Here is a 10,128-nt window from a genome sequence, read left to right on the forward strand (position 1 = left end):
TTTAAAGATTAATTAAAAGTTCCGGCCTATCACAAGGAGACTTAACACGAACATACCGCAGCCTCCCAAAACACACATACGCACTCACCACACGCATGCATGTTGCACGCACGGGAGGCCGTCCTTAAATGACCTTAGCTGTTAATAGGACGTTAAACAAAATAAACCAAACCAAACCAAACCAGACAGCATTTTAAAAACATTTATATCTATACATGTAAGTTCTTATTACCGGTTAATTTTCGATATTGATTAAACATAATTTTGAACTTGAAGAGGGGGTTTTGCCTGTTGCTTAAATTCGATTTTATTTCATATATATATGAACAATATATTGAAATGGTATTACAGAATTACTAGTTTTTAATTTGCAAGTTTTATTTATGAGATATTTCAACTCTTTAAGTGTGCGTTATTTAAATATCACTGTCTGTATGATTTTACGCAGGCAATTGTTGCAGTTGTTAGTTACTATATAAGTTAACAATCTGTTTGATATCGAGTATTAAACACTTATCAAAATTAGATAGAGTACACGTTTACATGTTTCATTATGTATATTCGCTGATCCATGTAAATCCTCTTGTGTTCGATATACCTGTCAATTACCTTAATTGATTGTAACAGTTAAATGTACTGTTGTCGATATATATACATAACTACTTCGGTGTCAATACACCCCTCCTACAGAGGCTAACCATGAATGACATAGTAGAATACAATGTTCAGGTTTCCATTACAGAATCAGAATTATTCAATACTTTGTATGCAGCCTAATCAGTCGTCACAAAGGCAGCTCGTTATGACCGTGACCTGTATAGAAAACTACCAACCGTAACAGTATTGAAGTATTCAAAACGCTTTATAACAAATCCTTTAAGTCAATTCCCCCACGAGGGGTCTGGTATGGGATCTGTGCTAACCTATGGTAGATATTATATACTAACTATAGCTTATTGGATTAATTTCATGAAACATCCATATGTCGATTCAGTTTTTGTTCTACTATATGTATACATTAGATTCCATTTTAGTAGATAATTATACCACGTTGAGTTTTATTACGACGTACCTTGTGACTATTATTTGATTGATTGTTTACTCAGAAGCAGTTGAAGTCATTTAGGATCATATTAAACAGAAACATACAGTATATATAGACCATTTAGTAGTATAAATAGACTTGAAATAAGAAAATAACGGGTTGAACTTATTTCAATAGCTAATTTGTTGAATAATTATATATTTTTAAATATTCAAATTGAATAACATAACTACATTTAGGGCCAGATCTAATAAACATATATATTAAATACAACACATTAAACTTCAAATAACACAATTACCGATTGAACTTAATTCAATAGCTAGTTTGTTGTAGAGTAATGACATTTTTGTTAAGATCAATTGTACATAAATATTCAAATTTGAACAACACGGAAACTGTACGGAGCAAATTTTTCATAGATGAACCACACGTATTAATTGATGATGAAATTGCTTCATAAAATAATTTCAGCTTTACAGATTAAACTACAGCTGCAGAGGACTGACAACTACACAATAAAGTTCAAGTATTTGCAATTTTATAGAAATACTTGATTTCCCTTTACGTACCTCTCTGACCATTTGAATATCAATTATAGTCTACACTCATATCATAACAATCCAAAGACCCAATACACAACATACAGATTTTAACTTCGTAAAACGATAGACATATCGATACTGAATACCCGGACACAGAACCCGTTCTTTGATTCGAAACTATCACCATACTGAGGGAACACGCCATATTGATAAGGTAAGTTGACCAGTATTTAAAGGGACTATGACCTATTGACTAAATACTAAATGGTTACTGTGGTCACATTGCTGTCTACCTCTTACATATCTACAGTCATAAGTCATTTATATTTGTCATTTTCGATGGTGAGCTATGTTGTAATATGTCTATGCATATACATCCGAAGTGTATTATGTATTAGTTTTATCGTAGTGTATATGCGTTGCTGCAAATATATAAATATTGGTATCTTGATATGAATACGTAGTGGAAAAGAGTGTGTGTGTGCGTGTGTGTGTGTGTGTGTGTGTGTGTGTGTGTGCGGGTGTGTGTGTGTGTGTGTTTGGGTGCGCGAGGGGTTTCACTTCTTACGAAATCCTGATGTTTATGTCGATTGTGTATTTAAGTTTGTATTATTAATTTTCGGGGCCATAATCAGTGTAACCTAATATTGAATTTTGTGATAACTTAGTAGAGGATTTATCAGGAGTGTTCATGTGATATTGTATTTATTTATCAAGTTTATAATTTCAGTGTAACATAATTGGGTGGATGTTTTAAACTTTTTGTAACATTGCTTTTATCTAAAGACCTACAAAATACAAAATGTAGCAAGTTTGAAAATCTTTTGAAATCTATTAGCATATACAAATTAATATAAAAGTTGTTGCTCTTTATCACAAGGTTTGAGTGACCGTACCCCCTTATTGTGATATTAAACAATACGTGAGTGTACCAATATATATTTACATTTCAAATGTTTCGTTTTTGCCAATATTAATCACCGTTTTTAGGGTCGATGGTTCGAGAGTTCATTTCAGGACGGTGTCCATATTTCATGGATCAAGACTTTATGACTCGCTGACCGTTTTGAATATTTGACATATTGAGTACGTTGCCGCTATTAATTAGTTCTTATGCATACGAAATTTTGAAACAGATCGAAAAATAAAATGACCATTTTGAATTTGGACTGATCGAGTTTGTGACTTTTATCTTAAAAGAGAGTATTAGTATATCTTCTGTCCCCATACCAACACTTTGGTCCTAAATCCGTCCTTACTTTCCTCACTGTTCTTGTCTTCTATAGGTGTCTCCTTAACATCCGTCCTCATATGACCCTGGCTGTTGCGAGGACTTTAAAACCCTACAACAAACTTCCTCAGATTTCATGAGTATATGTAGGATTGCCCTTAATTCTCGTGTTTTTAATGCCCATGAGGTAGGCCATGATAGTTTTGCTACTTCTGTTTTATGATTATTACGTGACGACTTAATTTGAGATGCTATATTTATGCCCCCGCCATAAAATAAGGGGGGGGGGGGGGGGGCATATGTGTTACATCGCATCACGTATCGTCCCGGTGCAATGTAACTAGCTAATCTAAGGAACTGCTGATGCGATCCTTGGTTTGGTTTGGTTTATTTTGTTTAACGTCCTATTAACAGCTTAGGTCATTTAAGGACGGCCTCCCGTGCGTGCGACATGCATGCGTGTGTTGAGTGCGTACGTGTTTTGGGAGGCTGTGGTATGTTAGTGTTAAGTCTCCTTGTGATAGGCCGGAACTTTTGCCTATTTAAAGTGCTACCTCACTGAAGCATACTGCCGAAGACACCCAGCAGGACACCCCACCCGGTCACATTATACTGACAACGGGCTAACCAGTCGTCCCACTCCAAGTATGCTGAGCGCTAAGCAGGAGTAGCAACTACCATTTTTAAAGACTGGTATGTCTCGGCCAGGGGACAGAATCCAAAGCCTTCCTCACAGGGGCGAACGCTCAACTAAAGGCCAAAAGTGAGGCACTGTCAAGGGAGACATTAGGAAGAAGAAAGCTATTAAGAAAGAAGGGAAAAGATAAGATCCCAAATTTAGTCGCCTCTTACGATCATGCAATGGGGGCAGCAGGTACAATTCTTACGCCCTACCTGCAGGGCAGTGATGCGATCCTCACCAAACTGTGTTTCTTCTTGACAATTTTTCTCTAATGCCTTCCTTGACAATGCCACATTTTGGCCTTGAGTTCAGCATTCGCCCCTGTGAGGAAGGCTTTGGGTTTTATCCCATGGCCATGACATACCAGGGTCGTTGTAAAATGGTAGTTGCTACACCTGCTTAGCATTTTGGGAGTAAGACGACTGGTTTTCCCCTTGTCAGTATAATTTGACCGGGCGGGGTGTTCTGCTGGATATATTCGGCAGTTCCAATGATATAGCACTATAAATCGGCAAAAGTTCCGGAATACCACAAGGAGACTTAACACGAATATATCGCAGCCTCCCAAAAACAGACATACACACTCACCACACGCATACATCTCGCACACACATCTCGCACACATGACCTCTTTAATGTGTTGACAGGACGTTATACAAAATTATAACCAAATCGACTACTTAAAGCTATTATGGTTCATCATTGTTTACTGCATTTATGGAGCTAAATGAGACATATTGTCTGGAGTCGTTATCTTTACACCATTTTTCCTTAGTCCAGTTTAAATCTGGTCAAATGGGACTTTTTTCTTCCTAATGTTTCCCTTAACAATGCCTCACTTTTGGCCTTTAGATGAGCGTTCGCTCCTGTGAGGAAGGCTTTGATTCTGTCCCCTGGCCGAGACATACCAAAGTCTTTAAAAATGGTAGTTGCTACTCCTGCTTAGCACTCAGCATATTAGGAGAGGGACGACTGGTTCGCCCGTTGTCAGTATAATGTGACCGGGTGGGGTGTCCTGTTGGGTGTCTTCGGCAGTATGCTTCAGTGAGGTAGCACTATAAATCGGCAAACGTTCCGGCCTATCACAAGGAGACTAAACATGAACATACCACAGCCTCCCAACACACACATGCGCACTCGCCACACGCATGCATATCGCACGCACGGGAGGCTTGGTTTGGCTTGGTTTTATTTGTTTAACGTCCTATTAACAGCTAAGGTCATTTAAGGAAGGCCTCCCGTGTTTGCGATATGCATGCGTGTGGTGAGTGCGTATGTGTGTTTTGGGAGGCTGCGGTATGTACGTGTAAAGTCTCCTTGTGATAGGCCGGAACTTTTGAAGATTTATAGTGCAACCTCACTGAAGCATACTGCCGTCCTTAAATGACCTTAGCTGTCAATAGGACGTTAAACAAAATAAACCAAACCAAACCAAATCCTTGAATGACCTTGGGTGTTGATAAGGCGTTAAACAAATAATCATTTCCATTTAAGACACTAGGTGTTTCCACAACCGTTTATATGGGAACATAACGGGGACTGCTGATTTGTCAAAAGAGAAAAAGTTTATTAAATAGATATCATTTGCTTGCCGAGGTTGCAAATGGGGACGATAGTTACCCATTGCCTTACAATTCTAGTTTGTAGATTTTAGTAAACATCCTTGTGTATATTCTAAAGCGGCATGAAGAGGTTGAGACATTTAATTCTAAGGTTCGTTTTTTTCTGTCGATTGCACTCCTTCTAAAAATTGCTTGTTAGTTTCTCCTTTTTACGGCTGATCAATTTGGTGTTTCATATAGTTCTTGCTATGTTACAAAAGCAAGAGAAACCGCCATGATAACTTTTTTAATGCAAAAGATAATATCTTAGAAATTTTCCCAATTATGTTTTACTCGAATTTGATGTTATAGTACATTTATTTGTTGTATGGAGTCCATCACTGCGAAGGTCATGTGTATACTTAATTCCTTTTTGTTTTCAAGATGTCTCAACGCGAATCCCGTCCTGACTCTTTTATCAGCACTTCCTCACACCATTCTTCAGTACAGCTGCCTGGGGGTCATGCAAATGCTATAGGATCTTCTTCCAAAGTTTCCGCCTCAAGCCATCAGATGTGGACTGCGTATCAAGGTCCAGTGCTATTTACAGGTAGGTGTCGTACCCGACTTATTAATGTTGCCGTCATGACAATAAAAAGGCAATCCGGAAAGCACCTTCATGACCGAAAAGAAATGAATTGGATACCGAACAGACATTTAGATTTTATGTTTGATGTTTCGTTTTTGCTCACCATTTTTTTTACCTGTGAAGTGTTGATGGGTCGTTAAAATCCAATTAGCAAATAAGCTCTTATTTCATATTTTCATTTTTTATGTTTATGAGCGAAGCGACTAAAAAACTTATATAAATACACGTTGACAGAATTAGACGATCTGACCACATGGGGACATTGCCGAAATATACGCAATTAAAAGGCTAGAAGGCTATCTGTTCAATCACTTTTTTTTTAAAAATTCATTTTTTAACTCATTTTCAAATTTTGTTTATAAAACATGACATATACAAAATACATGAGTAAAGACAAAACATGCACACTTTATATATCAACAGTTACACTTTCACTCCACCCAAATAAATTATGTGGTCGTTGTATTAATTATACCCCCGCAACGAAGTTAGGGGGGTATACTGGAATCAGGTTGTCTGTCCGTCCGTCTGTCTGTTGACACATTTAGTCCGGACAACTCCTCCTAAACCGATGCGCCGATTTCAATGAAACTTCACACAAATATAGAGGACCATGTCACTTTCTTTTTCTCAAAATTATGGTTGATATGGCAACTGGACACTATAAACAGGTTTTCCGATAAGAACCATAACTTTAAGTTTGTCCGGTCGACAACTCCTAAACCAAAGGGCCGATTTCAATGAAACTTCACACAAATATAAAGGACCATATATAGATGTGCATGCCACTTTCTTTTTCTCAAAATTAGTTGCTATGGCAACTGGTCACTGAATTATCTTTGTTGTGAAGAACACATATTTCAGACATTCTGAATTTAAGAAATAGCGGCATGCACGGGTTATCTTAGCCTCTAATTAACAGTTCCAATTCACCATTGACTCGTGCAGATTGCGGGGGTATTAGTCAGCCATCCTGGCGACAGTTCTAGTTAAACTTTGTTCAAAAGGCAAAAGGCATTATGTCATTGGAATAAGAGCAAGAGAGAGAGAGAGAGAGAAAACAAGTTAGAAACAGACAAACAAAAGAGTATACAAAATCAACTGAAAACACACAGAAAGAACACAATAAACCTAGGTCAGAGATGTTGTATTAACGTTTTAGATTTGTAGCAAATGCTGTATTTGTGTGTCAATATGTATTTTGTTTTTAATGTTACTTTTGGGTATTAAAATTGTATGCGCGTTTAACTCTAAATTAATATGATTTAATATAGATTGTTTTGATTAGGTCCTAATTCCAAGCATTTAGATTTGTAAATATATGGTCTTGTAATTAGTAATATTAGGTTATCTAGATTGAACTTAGTAAGTTTATTAATTTGCTTGCCAAAGATAAATTCCTGTTTATCGAATCTAAGACTAAATGATGATTTATATTCACAATCCCATAATAAATGGGTGATTGTTTCAGGGTAAGGATTACAAAATGTACAAAAGTTCTTGTCTATTTTTTATTTATTTTATTTAGTTTTTCATTTTGAATCAAAACAGTTTTTGTAGTCAGAATTCTGTGGTTAATTCTAAATTGCAGCCATTGAAGTTTGGAACTTAGTACAGGTGTTAAAAGGATATTTGTATCAAATATATTTCTTTCCATTTGTCTTCATCAATATTGAAATTTTGATTACATTTGTTTTGAGCGATGGGTTTACTTACATTTTTTTTTTATTAAAGTAGTTTATATTTCTTGAGCACCTTTCTTACACCTTTTTACATCTTAAAATTCTGCCCTGCAGGTAGGGCGTAAGAATTGTACCTGCTGCCCCCATTGCATGATCGTAAGAGGCGACTTCATTTGGGATCTTATCTTTTCTCTTCTTCTGAACAACTTTCTTCTTCCTAATGTCTCCCTTGACAATGCCTCACTTTTGGCCTTTAGTTAAGCGTTCGCCGCTGTGAGGAAGGCTTTGGGTTCTGTCCCCTAGCCGAGACATACCAGAGTCTTTAAAAATGGTAGTTGCTGCTCCTGCTTAGCGCTCAGCATATTAGGAGTGGGACGACTGGTTCGCCCGTTGTCAGTATAATGTGACCGGGTGTGGTGTGTGCTGGTTGTCTTCGGCAGTATGCTTCAGTGAGGTAGCACTATAAATCGGTAAAAGTTCCGGCCTGGTTTAAAAATTAATACGAATTTTTAATTTTTTTACAATATTCATCGAAAGTGTATAGAGATTTATCTGTTTTCATGATGTTATGAAAAAAGTATAACCTTTCTTAAACTATGCATTATTAAAAACTGTTTTTTTTTTTCCTTTTTTAAATATTCAATTCCAAAATTTGCTAATTTCTGTTTATCTGATAATGATTCTAGAACAATATCCCAATTCCCTACTTGATATATACGTCTGATCCAAGTTGCTATAAGAGCGGCTATGAATGATTTTAAATGAAGCATCTTGAGCCCCTCTTCTTCGTAGATTTTGTATAAGTATGTCTCTTTTTGCTGGACCAGGTTTACCATTCAACAGAAACTCATAAAACATATTGTTAATTTCCTTAGTATATAATTGTTTAGGATTAGGAAGTGAAATGAAAAGATGATTAAATTGAGATATTAGTAAAGTTTTGATAACAACTATTTTACCTGTTGGTGTAAACACTCTTTTGTTCCAAATTTATATTAAAGACTGAAGTTTTGTAAGTTTCGCTCAAAATTTGTAGCAAAAGTGTTTTCACTATATTTTTTACTGCCACTCCATACTACCTGGGTCTTGAAAAAGTTCATTTCCATTCCAGAAATACTAGCAAAGAAGTTTAGAGATTTCAGGGTTTCATCTCAAGATTTCCTAGGTTCCATCACTTGGTACCAACACCCTTTAGTCATTATAATGCTCTTAATTCTCCTTGTCTAATGCTCAGCACAGAAATGGCTTAGTATTCTTTCACGGCCTTTTAACAAATAAGGTCATTTCATGTCGTCTGGGACCTACCACTGGCCAATCCTCCCTGACTAGGGCGTACCTATAACTCCCAGGTAAAATGTAAGGTAGTGCCAACGAGATACTGGGACAAATATTTTACGATGGGCTGCATATATTTAAAATGTATTACAATATATATATTGTGCAACAAAGCTGGGCATTTGTTGTTTCTCTCTATTACTTGTGCATTCCATAATGACCGTTATGTTTTGATAATACGGGAATCCGTTATTTTTTTAATGTACTTCACTTCTTGCAATTAGTATATTCACCTGCAGAAGGTACTTTATGGATTCCACTTATGTGAACTAACAAGATGTTCTGTTCTACCGTTGAATATTCAGGACCAGATGGAAACCGTCAACATCGTACGACCACACATGAAAGGTTTCAAATGGTGGGAGAAGGCGATCGTTCAACGGAGGTTACGAGTCAGATGAATTACCTCAACAGACCCCCTCCCGGCCAAGCATTCCCTAAGGCCAAAAACGGACAGATTGGGGAGATCGGTTGGCCCGTGGAAACATTTAAGCTGTACAATGGCATATAACTGAATACATTTCTGAACATATAATATGTTAACTATTTATTGTCACAATCAAGGTTTCTACAATTATGGTAGTAAATTCGTGATCAATATATATGTAATAAATATCAAATACCTAGTCAGTACAAATGTCAAGCTAATATGATTTCGATGGCATTCAAAACAAGCAGACTACGCAAGACTTTCCGCGTGTACCATTAATGACAATCATAATAAAGACTTGCATGTTTATCTCCTTGTTTTGAAGCCTAGTCAAAACGTGATCTGTATGCACCATTAAATTCTTTGATCAGACGTACATCCGGAGAAAATTGTGTTATCCAATTAATTATTCTGATTCTGTATTGTGAAGTACGATTGCCTTTTTTTCTTCGTCAAGATATGTTTTCTTTACAATATGCACTTCAATAAAATTTTTAAAAAAACCTACTATTCGCTTGTTTTCGTTTGGGTTTAGGGGTTAAACGTCCTCGCAACAGACAGGATCAAATGAGGACGGGTGTCAATGGGACACTTAGAGTAAGAAAATAAATCTCAGACAGAAAATGCAGTGAGAAAGGAAAGGAAATTCATCATCCCGAGTGTTTCAATGGGGACAAAAGATATTTTATTTTATTCTCTATTCTCTTTAATGTCGAGCAATGCAGGCATGGCGTAAAAATAATACTTGGCGCCCCCACTGCATTCATCATAAACAGGCGACTAGATTTGGGATCTTACCTTTTTTGTTCTCAGTGAGCGTTCTCCAGTGTGAGGAAGACGTCGGGTTTGTCTCTTGACCGAACCGAGACAGATTATTGGTTTGGTTTATTTTGTTTAACGTCCTATTAACAGCTAAGACAGACGATAGACTATAAAATGGTAGTTGCTACTCCTTAGCGCTCTGCAATTTTTTGGTATAGGACAACTG

At 36.7% G+C, this 10,128-nt stretch overlaps 1 long non-coding RNA gene across 1 annotated transcript; it reads left to right on the forward strand.

Moving 5' to 3' along the window:
• The first annotated feature begins 1,678 nt into the window (after positions 1 to 1,678).
• LOC117336509 lies at positions 1,679 to 9,292 on the forward strand. Its single transcript, XR_004534638.1, has 3 exons — positions 1,679 to 1,804; positions 5,489 to 5,654; positions 9,016 to 9,292. It is a non-coding gene; the product is annotated as an uncharacterized LOC117336509 (long non-coding RNA).
• Positions 9,293 to 10,128: the final 836 nt, after the last annotated feature.

This window comes from Pecten maximus, chromosome 10, assembly GCF_902652985.1.
Source record: "Pecten maximus chromosome 10, xPecMax1.1, whole genome shotgun sequence".
Taxonomy (NCBI): domain Eukaryota; kingdom Metazoa; phylum Mollusca; class Bivalvia; order Pectinida; family Pectinidae; genus Pecten; species Pecten maximus.